Here is a 16,264-nt window from a genome sequence, read left to right as displayed (position 1 = left end):
GGGTTATCTTATTATTAGTCCAAATGCTGGCATCCTTATCCCCCTTCCTCTGGGTCATTCTTCCTTCTTTTTTTTAAGGTTTACCACCTGAACTTAATCTTCTTTTCTGACTTAGATCATCCCCTTGCACATAAAATTTTAGTATACGTGTTAATTATGTCATCTCTCACACCTTGGTCTCTGTCAAAGAATAGTGTCTCAGAACCTTACTTTATCTCAGGGGGCACTTAGTAGGTGCTTAATAAATGCTTATTGATTTGACTTAATCTCAATCTTCCCAGGTTTAGAGCTTCCTATCTCCCACAATGGTGCTTTCTACCATCTTAAATGCTAAAATTTCTGATTATAACCTCTTAGTGTTTTTTCTTTCCCCTGCTATACTTCTAAACTTCTCTTTTTCTGTTCTCTCAATCTATCACTTCTGCTCTGACTTCACCTTCTTTCCTTCCATTACTTTCACCAACCACTTAGTCTCCTTTCATGTGCTGCTAAATGCTGAAGAAAGTCATATAGGTGTCTTAAATGGGTCCATTTCAAATTTGTTATCTAATTTCAAATAGGTCTTTACGGCTATATTATAATCTTTTTATTTTTCCTTTATCATGCTTTCCCCAGTTACTATGACGATCACTTCTCCTTTTTTTCTGCTAAGGATCCCTGTATCATTCCCTGACTCTTTTTTCTCAGCAGAGCTTATTTCCTACTTCACTAATATAATTGAATTTTGAGATGAACTGCTGCAGATAGGGAGAAATGTGCATAATTTGGCTACTTCTAGCCACATGTCAACTCAACACTGAAGGATGTTAGACATGTCTTTTGAAATGATGAAGAGATTCCTTCATTGACTCCTGAGCTTGAGGAAAAATTACCAGAAGCAGCATTAGGAAAGATTGCTAATGGTTGTAGCAGCAATAGGAGTGGTATAATGCAGTTTAAGAGAGAGAGAAAGAGAGAGAATGAGAATGAGAATGAATGAGAATGTCCGTTTGAACAGGGCTCTAGAGAATGAGAGGAACACTCAGGCCCTTGTAGCCTATTGGATTATAATCAAACCTGGGACTTGCAATTGTCTCTACTTTCAGACAACAGAATGGGACTTGTAGTAGCTGACCCTCCATTTTGGAAAAAAACAACTAAACTGTACTATAGTCTCCTCTTCCTTTTTACTTGTAAAGGGGCAGAATCTGACTCTTAAAACCTATTCTGTTCTCCGAAATTACTTATCTAATTTCTATTTGAATTTCTTTGAGAATAGTTTGAATTGTACTTTCTAACTAGATAAAGTTCTTCAACTTAATTGCTCTTGATCTACAAATTGCCTTATTTGTGAATGGGAGTTAAAGCTAGAGGAATGGTAAATGAATGTTAGTACATAGACTCCAGAAAGGACCATTTGAACATGCCAGGCTTTCTAGGGGCTGAGTCAAATTGAGAGAGCAAATGCTATGATTTTAACTTATTAGTGATTTTTAGGATCAATTTCTCAAATAGTAGAACTAAACAGGATTGGGATTTTTTTCCTTTATCTAGGCTAAAAATAAGTCAAAGCATAATTTTGCTAAATGTATAAACCTGGTTTATTAGGGGAAATGACTTCATTCATTCCTTCCACCCTCTTTTTTTGTGCATACAAAAAGAAAACTCTGCAGAAAAGGAATTGAGAATGATTAGTAGGGAGAGAAATTGCCTGGTGGAAGGAGAAAAAGTGGTAGAAACTGACCAACTATGCCAAATTCTAAAGGCAGAGATCTGAGGAAGGAGTAATCTTTTCCCTTTTTCTTCACTTTCTACCTCAAAAGCTTACCCTACTAAGAAAAGTTAGCCATCAGTTAGGAGCACATTTTTAAAGCCTTATGCATCTTAGCCTATTCTTATTTATTATAGTTTCCAAGGAGAAAGACAGGCCTTTTCCTTGAGTTGATTCTTTTTTCCTTGTGTTCTTGACACCCTATCCCTTCCTATTTCTTCTGAGAGCTTACATCTTTAATTTCCCTGTGTTTCCCATCTCCCCTTCTTCACTTTTTCCAGCTCTCTCTTCAATCTTTTTATCTACTTGTTCTATTTTCAGAGTCCACAAACCTACCTAAATCTCTTTCAATCCTTATGAATCTTTGATTTGATCCTTTCTTCTCTTTAAGCCATCACAATATAGCTCTTCTTCCTTTTCATTTTGCCTCCATTTCACACCTTTCAATCAGTTCTCAGATCCTTGGAATCTGACTTTGGACTATCACTTTCTGAACCTGCTTTCTCCAAGATTACCACAGCTTTTTGATCTGTTACATCCATTGCACTTTCCTTAATTCTTGTCCTGCTTGCCGATATTATGGCTTTTAATATTGTTGCCTACCTTCTCTTGAGGATGAGTACTCCCACATCCCTTTACTTCTTTGGAATTGATCTCTTCCTACTTCTTCTCCAATCTGTCTGATCATTGCTTTTTGATCACCTTTGCTGAATCAGCATCCATTTCCTCCTCATAACTCAGGTTGTGGACCAAAGCTTTGTTTTGGACACACTCTCTATCCCTTTTCTTGGACATTTAATCTACTCCCAAAACTTCCATCATCATTTTGGATGATTAATTCCCATACTTACATATTAGTTCATCATACTTCCTCTCTCTCTTGAACTCTAATATCCTATCATTAACCCAAACTTACCATGCCAAAAACAAATGACTTCTCTATTTCTATTGAATGTACCATCAACCTACATACCCAGTTTTCACAACCCTGAATCATCCTTAAACAATTTGTTGTTCTTTCACCTACCATTTAATCAGTTGCCAAAATCTTATAGATTAAAGATCTATAACATCTTTCACAATTTCTGGCCATTCACATTATCATTCTAATTGAGGATTCTTTCCATTCTTGGCAGAATACCCAAGAACATCTTAATTTGTGCTTATGATACACATAATTGCCAAATTAATATTCCTATGCCACAGGCCTTATCTGCTACTTTCTTGCTCAAAAAAGTTTTAATGGCTCCTATTTCTTCTAAGATAAAACTTAACTTTGAATTTACCACTAAATTCCATTCCACTATGGTTTTCACCTACCTTTCCAACCTTAGTACACATTTCTCCTTTTTGTGCATTCTTTGCTCTAGTCAAATAGTCTCACTCTTTATTCCTTGAATTTGAAATTAGAGATTGTGGGGAGTAGCTAGGTGGCGCAGTGGACAGAGCACTAGCCTTGAATTCAGGAGGACCTGATTCAAATCTGGTCTCAGACACTTAACACTTCCTAGCTGTGACCCTGGGCAAGTCACTTAACCCCAGCCTCAGAAAAAAAAAAAAAAAAAAGAGAGAGAGAAAAAAAAAAAAGAAATTAGAAATTGTGTGCAATATCCTGATGGTACCAGTAATGGATGCAGTTTACCCTGCCTACCAATACTTTGCCCTCTTCTCTTCCTCCTCAAATTATTTTGTATTACTTCTCTGTGTGTATGTAGTATGTATCTCAGAAAAAGACAATCTCCTTAGTGGCAGATATATAGTTTTTTTTGTGTATACTGTTAATGTATCTAGTTATTTACATTTCCCCCATTAGTGTGTCAGCTTTTTTGAGGTCAGGGGAAGCTTTTATGCTTGCTTTTCTTTGTTTTTAGCAATACTTAGCACAATGCCTGGTACAGTGTAACCACTTAATAAATGCTTGTGGATTCATTGATTGAAATATCCAGATTTTTTTTTTTTTTAAATTCACTGTGCAGAGGGAGCCCAGCCTGAGCAGTCAGAGTGAGAACTGGACTCCTGTGGTGATTTCACCCACCACAGCCATGTTGTTTCCTTGTCATCAATGGCTGTAAATAACCAGTTTGTGGTCACTGGAAGCAAAGATGAAACAATTCATACCTATAACATGAAAAAAAAAAGGTAGAACATGAAGCACTATGCATCATCATAACGTCATAATTATTGTTGTGGTTGTTTGCTAGCTTTTTTTTTTTCTTTCTCACCCCCTTCCCCTTTTGATCTGATTTTTCTTGTGCAGCAATGTGGAAATATATTTAAAAGAATTGTATATGTTTAACCTATATTGGATTACTTGCTGTCTAGCGGAGGTGGAAGGTAGGAAGAGGAGAAAAATTTGGAACACAGGGTTTTGCAAGGATGGATATTGAAAACTATCTTTGCACATATTTTGAAAAATAAAAAGCTATTATTATTTTTTTGAATGGCATAATAAATTGCCCAAAATTCTTTGGTAATGGGCACTTAATTAGTTAAAGAGAAGATGGACTAATCTGTGTTTGAGATGCAAAGAGATGGGATTGTTTGAAGTCTATTAAAACACAAAAGAGACTTGTGACTTCTCTTTCTGTTCATCCATCTGGCAAATTAGCACTATCAGTGGGAACAGACAAGACATTACAAACATGGAAACTTATTGAAGGAAGATCAACATTCATAAAAACAAACTAACAAAAATGTTCACATAGTTGAATAGTCCCCATGTATGTATGTAGTTGAAATATGTAGTTGTTATAACAAACAAGATAGAAATCTACCAACTTGAAACTGCATCCATTACTGGGTACCATCACTACTGGGAAAAGAATTTCTTCTCTTACATTTATTTCAGATTCCATACTTGTGGCTAAAGATGAAGAAATTATAAGGTTGTTGGATTGTGATTCAATAAAATATCTCTGTGAATTTAAACCTCATCAAAACAGTATAAAAGTCATTTGCATCTTTGAAGTCTCAGAGTATCATGTTATTGTTACAGTGTCAAGTGATGGCTTCATCAAAATGTGGAAACACAATCCAAATAAGATTTTTCCATCTTTACTATGCAAAATAAATACTAAAGCCAGACATACCTGGATATCAAAGATCAGCTTCTTAAAGCTGTAGCCCTTGGTAAGCAAAGAACAAGCATTCAAAACTAGCCCTCCCAAATCTAATGATTAAGCAGGAAAATAGCAACAATCCAAGAAATTTGGTTGGATTAAGGATAGTAAAAACAAACCAAGAAAAGCAGAAAATATAGTGTCAATCAAGAAAAGAAAATTGGAAGGTATACTAGAGAAGGGGGAAAAGTACAAATCATGAATAAATCTTTCAAAATTCAAAAAAAAATTCAGATGTTCTATCTCATAAAACTGTACTCAGTTTAATAAATTTGCTCTCAAGGCAGTTTGTGATCACATTTTTTTTTTTTTTTAATTATATTGAACCTAATACTCTACTAAATTCACTGGTAGTAAGTATTGCATTCCCCTCTTCTTCTTCATCCCCACCTCCTTACACTAGTCAGAATTCAGTTAATTCTACCTCAGGCAAGCTCTTTTTCACTTGGACATATACATCCTGATAATCCCTACCTCAAATTCTAAGGAAAATCTAGCTACCTCAGGGGAAAAATAAAACAAGAAAAACCGTCTCTCTCCCACCTCTTTTCTGTCTTCTATTTGCTGGCCAAAGAATGTTGTTAACCAGAGATTTAGGCAGTCCCAGAATCTCTGAGTTAGAAGAGAGGATCTAGTCTAACACATATTTGGAGTGTATATATAGCATATGAAATATGAAAAAGAATATGCTTTTGAATAGTGATAATTGTTAATAGTTTCTCCTTATATTGAACCAAAATATGCCTTCCTACAACCTCAACCCATTGCTCATAGCCTTGCTGAATGGGGCCAAAAAGAGTAAGTCTAGCCTCTTTATTTTATTATAGACCTTCACCTTCATTATAAGATTATTATCTTGTCTTCGTTTTTTCCGTATTTAAAATAACATTTCATAAAATTTCAAGATTGTAAGGGACCTTGATAGTAATATACCGCAATTCGTGTCTGAAAAAGAGTTCCCTTCTACCACATGTTCAAGGAATAGTCACCTAGCCTTTACTTGACAAATCTGTGTGTGTATGTGTGTGTGTGTGTGTGTGTGTGTATTGGTGGTAGTGGTGGTGTGATTGACCTATAGTTTTCCTGGACTGTGAATTCTACTGTGTTGTTTTCCTTGTACTGGTTAGGATTTTTTTCCTAAAATTACATCAATCTTAATCTACATTTTGGCAATAATCATAGACCACTACTACTTTTGCCTTTTGGAGGCAGGCCTAAAGTAGAATCCCTTTTACATTATAATAGCCCTTTAAATAGTTAAAGACAATTATAAAACACTTTGAATAATTGAAGTTGGAATCCAGTCAATTCATTTTACAAATGAAGGAACTGAAGCCCAGATGCAGATTTTGAGTGATTTGCCAGTCTTGAATAAACTATCCAGACTGGTGCTCCTAGTACAATATTATCAAGGAAAAGGAACATCCTAAGTTTTGAAATAAAATGGAATATCGTTAAATTGTTGTATGGGGTGGGAGAGAGAGAAAATAAATGCTTGTTAAATTGGGAATCTTTCCATCCTCTAGCCCTGAAATATAAAAAAAGAACATTGGCTACCAACCTTGACTGTGCTACCCAAGTCTTCAAGTTTCTATTACAGTCTCCTCCTCACACTGTCTTAACATAATTTGGCCTTATTAAATGTTTATTGAATTGAATTCCTCCTCCTCTGATTAAGCCTAAATTATCTGTATTTAAGAAAATAAGACAAAATTCACTTTTGGCTGTGTCTATTCTCCTGATCAATAATTATATCTGTTAGCTCATTTAATCTTCACAACACTGAGAGCTTCATGCCATTATTCTCATTTTACAGATGAGGAAGCTGAGGCAAAGAACAGAATTCAACAATCTTCTATAATATTATTTATAGGGAAAAATTAGCTTGAGGTTCAAATAAGAGGAACTTTTAGAACTCAGCAAACATCTATAAAAAATGGCTGGTACTTCCTGTAGAACATTTGCAGCTTAAAGAGGCATATATGCCTCATATGCTGTAGAAAGCAATATTGTTGAATTTTGCTTTGTCTTTGTGACCTGAGGCAAAATTTTAGCCTACCTGGATGCTAGTTTTTTCATCCTTAAAATTCGAAGTTTGGACTTTGAGGCCTGACCCCTGTATGATCCTTGCATATGCAATATGGCAAGACTTAGCCAGTGACTGGAAACAGATGGCATCTTGCCTGATCAATTAGGCATTGACCTGCTTGCTCCTGTAAGTGGGTCTTTGGGGAGTGACTAAATAAAGGATTCAATACTTTGATTCAGTGCTACTTTGCAGACATTATGGGAGTTAATAAAACTCATTATCTCTTGGCTGTTTTTGCTTCCTTCTGGCTAGGGACAAAATGTTAATTTGACTTAGTTATTTTTAATTAAAATTACTTCCATACAGAAAACAGAGCTGTAACCAAAACTCTTCAGTAATATATTAGTGAAATCTTTTTTGACTTTTCTGCTATAAAATTCTTTTCTTTTCTCCTACAAAGATCCCCTCAATGTCTAAAATATCTACCGGTATTTCTGATTTAGCATTTTCCTTTACTTTTCCACAGTTACCAAATTTATGCCCCATGATCCTAGGGTGAGGAGAGAAGAGAGTTTATTAAAATTTTTTTTCCCATGGGCAAATGTATAGTTAAGTAAAAGGAAAAAAATGTAGCAAAGGGGAAATATATACATATACATATATATTTAATTGAACTTATTTCAAGAAGAATTCTACTTAAAGAGAAAAAAGAATGAATATTTTTAAAATTAGCTCAATTGCTTTGAACAAAGTGATTGGGCTGGATTTTCAGTACTTCATTTTTTGTAAGTCCTCTTGCACATAGGATTTATATTCAAAAGATAAATATTTTAATTAAGCTAATAAGAAGTAAAGTTAAAAGCAATAGAATATGCTAATGAACCTGACTTAACAATGTAAGTTAAAAATAACTCCATTATCCTGATTTATTTTAAAAGGCTATAATAGATTTTCTGGTTTGTCAGATACTCTAGTAGGCCCAAAGGACACTTGATTATGCAGGAAAGTATCAGAATTGTTGACTAGCTTTAGCGTACAGAGGTGGAAGGAAGACCTTAGAGGAGACAAGAGGCAGAAAAGACAAATAGTATGATGGAGAGCAACAGATCTCTTCGAATCTCTGGAAGTGAAATTCTCTCTTTGACCACTGCACTAGCCAGCTCTTACTTGGCTGATGCTTGGTGAGTGGCAGCTATAATATACTAACAAAATCAAATGTTGTCTCTGATTCATTCCCTATTGATTATCTCTTCATTTCTCTGGACTTCAGTGTAGATAATCCCCAAATTTTCTTTAAATTGTAAATTCTTTGAACTATTACCGCACTCTGTATCACACATAAATCCCAATCTAGACCCAGGAAGAAAGATCAGACTCATCATTTAATTAAACATCTTTCAATTATTTCTATAGAGCCTCCATAAATGTCTTATGACATAGGTTATCTCTAAGATTTCCATTTTCAAATCAGAAAACTGACTTTTTGACATTTTTTAATCATCAGTTTGTTTTATGACTCAGAGGGATTGGCTTCCTAGCAAACTCCTTTTAGGGGCAGCTCTCTGCCTCCCAGGCTGAAATTTATAAAATATTTATTTTATAACTATAGTGCTGGGTTGTAACCATTTAAGAATAATAATAACCTTGCAGACTTGGACATTAAAAAGGACCCATCAGTTAATCATTCCTTTCAAGCATAAATTATTGCCCACAAATATTCCCAGCTCCCTTTGTGGTGTGGTTAATCCATTCATTGATGAATGGCTCATGAAAAAGTGAAGAGATTTACCTCCAGGTGAGCCTTAGTGGAATAGAAAGCCACTTGTGAAGAAACCCCACAAATCAGCCTCAGTTCAGGGAGCCAAAATGCTAACTTGAGTTAGCAGATGTCCCAAAATATCTGTCTACCAAATACTGGGTCTATGTTAGTCATGCAAGGGACTCCCCAGAGCTGAATCCAGGTTCTTTGCAAGTTTCAGGAGAAGAATTTACAAAACTTGCCAACCAACTCTAATTGCCCTAAAGCTTTCGAAGCATAGTGATTATCCCTTTGGGTTTCAGTGTCTTTATTTAAGTAAAAGGACAAAGCACTTAGCAGATCTTTTAAACAAAGCTTCTTATAACCTTAACCCTGCTGAGCTTTTGTCTTGTTTCAAGTACATGCTCAGGAGCAGGGCAGCTGATGGATGTGGGTAAATAACAAAACCTTTTATCAGGCAAATGGATGGGATGCAAAGAAGTATGCAAGAAAAGATGCCAATTAAAAAGTCCTTAACTAACTTTACAAGCACATTTTTTTTTTTTTTTTTTTTTTTTTTTTTTTTTTTAGAGGAAACTTGGTTAGCAATATCTTGGCTTTGTAAAGTGGGATAATAATTCCTTTGGGTCAAATTATATTGAATTCCCTTTTGATTTTAGCATATATAAAAATATGTGATGGTAAGTAAGGAAACTGGATAAACTTAGAGGGAATTGTCCAGTTTAGCAATCTTAGGAAATCATCTAATCCTGGGGTTCTTAACCTGAGGTTCATAGAAATTGGTTAGATTTCAAGGGAAATTTGCAAACTTATGTGAGAAAAAAAATGCATCTTATTTTCACCAATCTCTAACTGAAATGTAGTATTTCATTTAATTATTTAAAAACATTTTTGTTTCTGAGAAGGAAGCCGTAGTCTTCACTGTATTGCCAAATGTGTTCATGACAAAAAAAAAAAAGAAAAGAAAAAAAGAAAATTTATACAGCCCTTATCTAACCCAGTCCCTCATTTAAAAGATGAGATCCACCCCAAGAAGCTAAATGATTTAAAAATTGCAAATTTAGATATTTTATCTTTTTTTTTTTTTTTTTTTTTTTTTTTTTTTTACCATATTTAGATCCATTTATTTTTTCATGTGTCATGAATATAAAGAGAAGATTTGCCTGGTACTACTCTGTTTGCACTTATAAGATATACTTCCATTCCTTTAGTAAAAAGGCTGTGGGGGCCCTTATCCTAAGTCACATTCTTGATGGCAAATTATGTCTCTAGAGGGCAAACTTACTTCTTAAAGAGTTCTAAGTAACAAACCGTTACTATTAACTAGCTGAGGGAAGCTAGGTGGTGCAGTAGATAGAGCACCAGCCTTGAATTCAGAAGGACCCGAGTTCAAATGTGGTCTCAGACACTTAACACTTAACCTAGTTGTGTGACCCTGGGCAAGTCACTTAACCCCCCAGCCTCAGAAAAAAAAAAAAAAAGTCAATGAAAAGTCTAAACTTTTCCTTTTGAAATTCACTAAATCTTCCAGTCAAGAGCCTCTTTTCCCTAAGTGATTTCCTTCAAGGGTTTGGGTGAAATTCATCATCTTCTGTATTAGTCAGACACTAGGATGTTTTTGGGTTCTGAACTAGCTCACCATTTTATTACAGAGCATAGACTTACATTACAGTCTTTGGTTGATATGTTCAGTAGGCATGTTCTTACCTGATAAAGGTATCAAGCTAGCTTGTCTTTTGCTCCCAACACTTCATTTAAAGAAACAAAGTAGTATAGTAATCACATTTTAAAAAAATATTTTTAATTGTCTACTGTGTAAGAGATCACTGTGTTAGATATTGGAACTATGGAAACACTTTGATATATGTATGGTCTCAAGAATGTGGATACTGTCTTCCCTGGAGACATTTTGAGTTAACTCATCCATTCCAGAAACCTTCCAATAGTTTTTTTTTTTTCCTTTTTTTTGCTTCCTAATGTAGCTATTTATTATCCTTCACTCTTGCTTACCTTCTTTTCTGATGATATAAGATCCTTGATAATATTGCATATACATCTTGCATGTAAATTATCACTGAAAATATGCAGCATATTACCAATGTTGCCTCTGTAACATTGGTCTCCTTATTATAGTTCCTCACAAGACATTCCATTTCCTAAACTCTAGCCATTTTAATGATTTTTCTCCAATGCCTAAATGCTTTCCTTCCTCATCTCAGCCTCCTGGCTTCTTCGATGTCTTTCAAACCCAGCTGAAATATCACCTTCTACTGGAAGCTTTTTCCTATCCTCCTTAATTTTAGTGCTTTCCCTTTGCTTTATTTCCAATTTGTCTTTTATGTAGAATGTGTGTGTGTGTGTGTGTGTGTGTGTGTGTGTATTCTATATAAAAATGAAAGATGAAAAGATATATATATTGAGAGAGTGAATTGTTTGCATATTTTTCTCCTAATTAGACTGAAAGTTCCTTTAGAGCAAGAATAGTTTTTAAATGATATTTATCATTTAAAGTTTTTTTTTTTTTTTTTTTTTTTTTTTTTTTTTTTTTGGAAATGAATGTAAACTGTTATTTTTACCTTCTGAATCCAATTCTTCCTGTGCAACAAAAAATTCGGTTCTACACACATATATTGTATCTAAATTATACTGTAATATATTTAACATATATAAGACTGCTTGCCATCTGGGGGAGGGGTTTGGGGGAGGAAGGGAAAAAATCTGAATAGAAGTAAGTGCAAGGGATAATGTTGTAAAAAATTACCCATGCATATGTACTGTCAAAAAATGTTATAATTATAAAATAAAATTAAAAAAAAAAATAAAATAAAATATTGTCAAAAAAAAAAAAAAAATGTTTTTTTTTTTAAATAAATCATTTTCTAAGTGAACTATTTAAATATTTAAGTAATTTTTAAAGAAAAACATTGTAATTTACAACCCCAAATAACTCATACCCTGGCCACATGAATGATTTTCCATGACTATAGAACATGACCTATGATATTATTTCTTAAAGTGTAAGCCAACTGCCTGCACAATCCTTTGGTATTCATCTACAGTCGTTGCTGAAGTCATGGATTCACTTCAGCCTTTCTACTGTCAATTAAATTTTTAGGACTTGAAACCACTTTTTTCTTCCTTTTGTTTTCAATTAGTTAATGTTAGAAGTCATCATCCTTATAACAAGTTTTTGTTTTTCATCCAAGGAAAATATTATGACTTAGTAATTAAATATTTTCTTCTCTTTCCATTAACTAAACTTGGCAAAATTTGGATTTTTTTAAAGAAAAAAATTGGACTCAAGCTTTTTTGTGTATATGTATAAACCAGCATTTTTTGTTTTATGTACAGAAAAAATGTTTTTTGAAATATCAGTAATTTTATTTGGAAATATCAATGATTTTATTTGAAAAGAAAAATTTTGGAGTCAGTTTAGGGCTTAATAGAGAGGCCCTGAAACATGTTCTCAAACAAATAAGGAAGGGCTGGGTAAAGTTTTTTTTTTTTTTTTTTTCTTCTTCTCGTGAACATGTGAAACAATCATATTTGCTAGGGACTTTTTAATCTCAACATCCAAAGAAGAATCTATGATCTTATGACTCCAGTATTCTTTTCACTAGACAGTATTACCTTATTTGACTAATTAACTTCCTATTTTAATAGTCTTTTATTTTTCCCAAATATATGCAACGATAGTTTTCAACATTCACCTTGATAGTCCTTCCAACTTCAATATTCTATAAAACTTGCCCTAACTTAGGCCTTCATCATCTCTTAACTAGACTATGATAATAGACCCCCAACTCCTTCCTGCCTCCAGTAACTCTCTCCCCCAGACTAATTTATCATTAATACTGCATGTCTTTTTTTTTTTTTTTTTTTCTTTTGGCTAAGCTCTTACTTAAAATCCAAGATATTTTTTCCTGTATTGTGATCTCAAGAAGACATAGGCTTATATTTCAGTTCTTTGTTGCTGTTGTTGAGTCATATTTGATTTTTTTGTGACTATTTGGGGCAGACATTGGACTGGCTTTTCCATTTCCTTTTCCACAGACAAAGAATTGAAGCAAACAGGGTTGAATTATTTGCCCAGTGTCTAGGACCAGATTTGAACTCAGGATAATGAGCCTTCCTGACTATCTCTTCTAGCCTATTTACAATGCTGCCTAGCTGTTTTTCATTTCTTTCTACCTACTACTAATGTGACCTTAGCCAAGACATTGATTCTCTTGATCTCATTTCCTTATTTGAAAAATGATGATGTTTTGACTGCAGGATATTTATGATCTCTTCCAACTTTAAAATCATGTGATCCTAGTTCTACTAAGACCAAATGATTGTAGTAGGAATGTACTGGAGATGTCCAGCAGTTAACGTTTTCTCATATAACATATATAGCTTACCTTTTCTGCTCATGCATTTCATTATTGCTATTCCTTATGTCACTGACATAGGATCCTTATAACTAAAAATTATTTAATTCATTGGATTTGTGTCTCTAGTACTCAGTATAGATCTAGTCACACAATAAATGTTTATAGATTAATTGATAAGCCATCATTGGAAATATGGCACAACCTATTTACATTTCTATGTGTCTTTCCATTGTACATTTAAAAGAATGGCTTTTATGTTTTGGAACATCTTGGGATTGGTTAAATTCTGTCTGGTTTTCTCAATGCAATTCAATCTTTTTCTTCTTCTTCAATTTTAGACCCAGCTCATTGTCAAATTTGTTTATGTAATGTTGTACTAAATCAATGTATAGACATTCAGCTTTATGTTATACTGATGCGGGTGTAGCCCCCTTTAAGATTCCTTGTACCTTTGATTTACAAGATCTGGTCAAAACCCCAAGGGGAGAGATCAGTATCTGAGCCAGTTTGGGCTTGTACCCAGCCCTCCCATCGGATCTGAGCTGGCTTGGATAACCCAACCCCCAACTATCTGAAAAGCCCACCAAAAATCTGGCCTTCCAGGAATCAGCCCATAGGCTTCTTCAAGCAGATAAAAGAGCAAAGGTGGAATCATCTTTGGTCAGAGAGTTGAAAGATGCCAGCCAAGTTGCTTTCCATCAGAGACCCTCTGTCTCCCCTCCACTGCTGTCGGTGTGTATCTTCCTCTATCTAATGCCTTTTACTAACCAGACTTTTACTAACCAGACCTTAACCTTGCTTCCAAACCTGGCAATAAACATCTTTTTACCCATCTAGGTTTTCGGCCTGTAAATTCATTTACAGGGGACTCTCGCTGCTACTAGACCTGATTTAACTTTGTATCCTTGCGCTGAATCCTAAGGGGTTGCAGGGGAGCTCCATGTGACTCCCTGTACCCCAATCCTGCCACTAGACCTCAATTAATCCTATTGAGGTATATACCTCACCATTAGGTATTTACCTCAATTATTTGGTTCCCTGTTACCTCATCATGTTACCTCATCAATACTACTGGTTTCCAAAATGAGATACATGTATCCTATAAAATGAATTCAGGAATATTAGATATTGTTTTTCAATTTATTTTACATAAAAATGAGAAGTTAAGTTTCATTAATATTTCATATACAGATTGTTACTAGTAGCCCATACTTGGTCTTTAGGTCATGTGTCATATACAAAGTATCTTTAAGAAAGAGTGGAAGTTCCACAGGATAAAAAGTTCTTTTTCAGTGGAGATTATTTCATTCTTTATACTTGTATTCCCAGAACTTAAACTGTGCTTGTCACATAGCAGTTACAAATAAATTCTTGTTAATTGATTTTATTTTGTTAACATATTTTGCAGTTTATGTGTGCTTATTTAAATGAATTTTAGAGTTCTAACTCAACTAACCCTTACAAAATGGACAACTTAAAGCGATTCCTTCTTTTTTTTTTTTTTTTTCTGAGGCTGGGGTTAAGTGACTTGCCCAGGGTCACACAGCTAGGAAGTGTTAAGTGTCTGAGATCAGATTTGAACTCCGATCCTCCTGAATTCAAGGCTGGTGCTCTATCCACTGCACCACCTAGCTTGCCCCCTAAAGTGATTCCTACAAAGAAATCAAAGCTTAAAGATGATATGAATAATGTGAACATAAAGAAGGAATAAGAAAATGGTGGTACTGATACTTCTCTCACTTCCTGTAGAAGCTCTTTATCAGTTTCCCTGAAGTGACCTAGTTTACCCAAAGCTGCCTGAAAGTTTGAGATGTGGTCTGGAGCTCAATCTTAGATTGCAGCAATTGTTAGGATGAAAGGTATGGCTACCAGCTATATCTCTAGCTTGTACATTTTAAATTTAACATCTCTAAGCCATTTCAGATTTAGCATATTCAAAACAGAACTTGTTATCTTTTCGCCCTTCAAGCCCACCTCACCCCTATTATGAAGGTTTCTATTTCTGTCAAGGGCACCGCCATCCTTTCATTCTCTCAAATTCCCGATTTTGACTTTATATTTGCCTCTTCTATCTTTCCCCATATCTCCTTCATTCGATTCATTTTTCCTACTCACAGAGTTACCTTAGTTTGGATCCTTATTCCCTCCTAAGTGAACTATTGGTGATGGTCTCTTAATTGTTGTTCCTTCCTCAGATTTCTTCCCACTGGCTTTTAAAGGTCCAACCTATATTTCCAGCTTCATTATTCATTACTCTTCTTTCTACACTTTTCATTTTAACCAAAACAGCCTTAATTTTGATTATGTGAGGTGATTTATCTCTTTTCTCCATGCTAATGCCAGGTGGTCCCTATGTCTGGAATATACTCCCTTCTCATTTCTACCTCAAGGAACTCCTCATTTATTCCAAGAAACAGTTCAAGCACCCTTTTATAGTGAAGCTTTTTGGATCTTCTCAACTGCTAGTGCCCTTTTTTCTAACTTTTATTTATTTTTGTATTGCTTGTTGATAAATTTATTGTGCAGTTGTTCAAAACATAGAAGTATGCCTTAAAGGACTAGAGAAGAAAGAGAAGGGAGGAGAGAAAATGTTCATACTTGGAGTATTTCTTCATTCAACTCAAGTGGCTTCAAAGTAACTATGGAGACTTGATTCTTTGTTTCTTTTGGGAATTCTCAGAAAAATTCATTATTTGGAGAAGGTTGATTTTCAAGAAACAGCCTTCTTCCATATTCCCTCACTTTTCAGTCTTTTATGTTGTACTGATCATTGAATTGGAAGCTCTATCAAGACCTCTAAATAGAGGACAAAGATATAGAATGTAGCTAACACTACATTATTTGCCACTTACTACCTGTGTGCTCTTGAAAGAAACCCTGAACCTCTTGGGATCTCAGGTTCCTCACCTGTGAAATGAGAGGAATGGACTGTTTCATATAAAAGAGTCTTCTCTGGATTTAAATCTATGATCCTCTGATGCCTTTTGACTTAATAGCATAATAATTTCTGTGTATGTGTTTAAGAGAATTCCCTTTGTGTAACTTGAGTTCTCCCTTGTAAAAAATAATAGCTAAGCAATGTTTCAGATACAGTGATATCATGTAATAGTGTCTGTAACATCTTTGTGTAGTTGTCCCCTGCCTTCTGCCATGCTATGTTTCATGATGTGAGATCTGGGGTCTTCAGTAATTCAGTGTGGCTTTTTTTGGTGGCCTTTCCATGTACCTGGT

General features: G+C 34.7%; 1 pseudogene; it reads left to right on the top strand.

Moving 5' to 3' along the window:
* The first annotated feature begins 971 nt into the window (after nt 1-971).
* Nucleotides 972-4,873, top strand: LOC141549734 (p21-activated protein kinase-interacting protein 1 pseudogene; annotated as a pseudogene).
* The last annotated feature ends 11,391 nt before the right edge of the window (nt 4,874-16,264 follow it).

This window comes from Sminthopsis crassicaudata, chromosome 1 (assembly GCF_048593235.1).
Source record: "Sminthopsis crassicaudata isolate SCR6 chromosome 1, ASM4859323v1, whole genome shotgun sequence".
Classification (NCBI taxonomy): Eukaryota; Metazoa; Chordata; class Mammalia; order Dasyuromorphia; family Dasyuridae; genus Sminthopsis; species Sminthopsis crassicaudata.
This window is presented reverse-complemented; position numbering and strand designations above follow the sequence as displayed.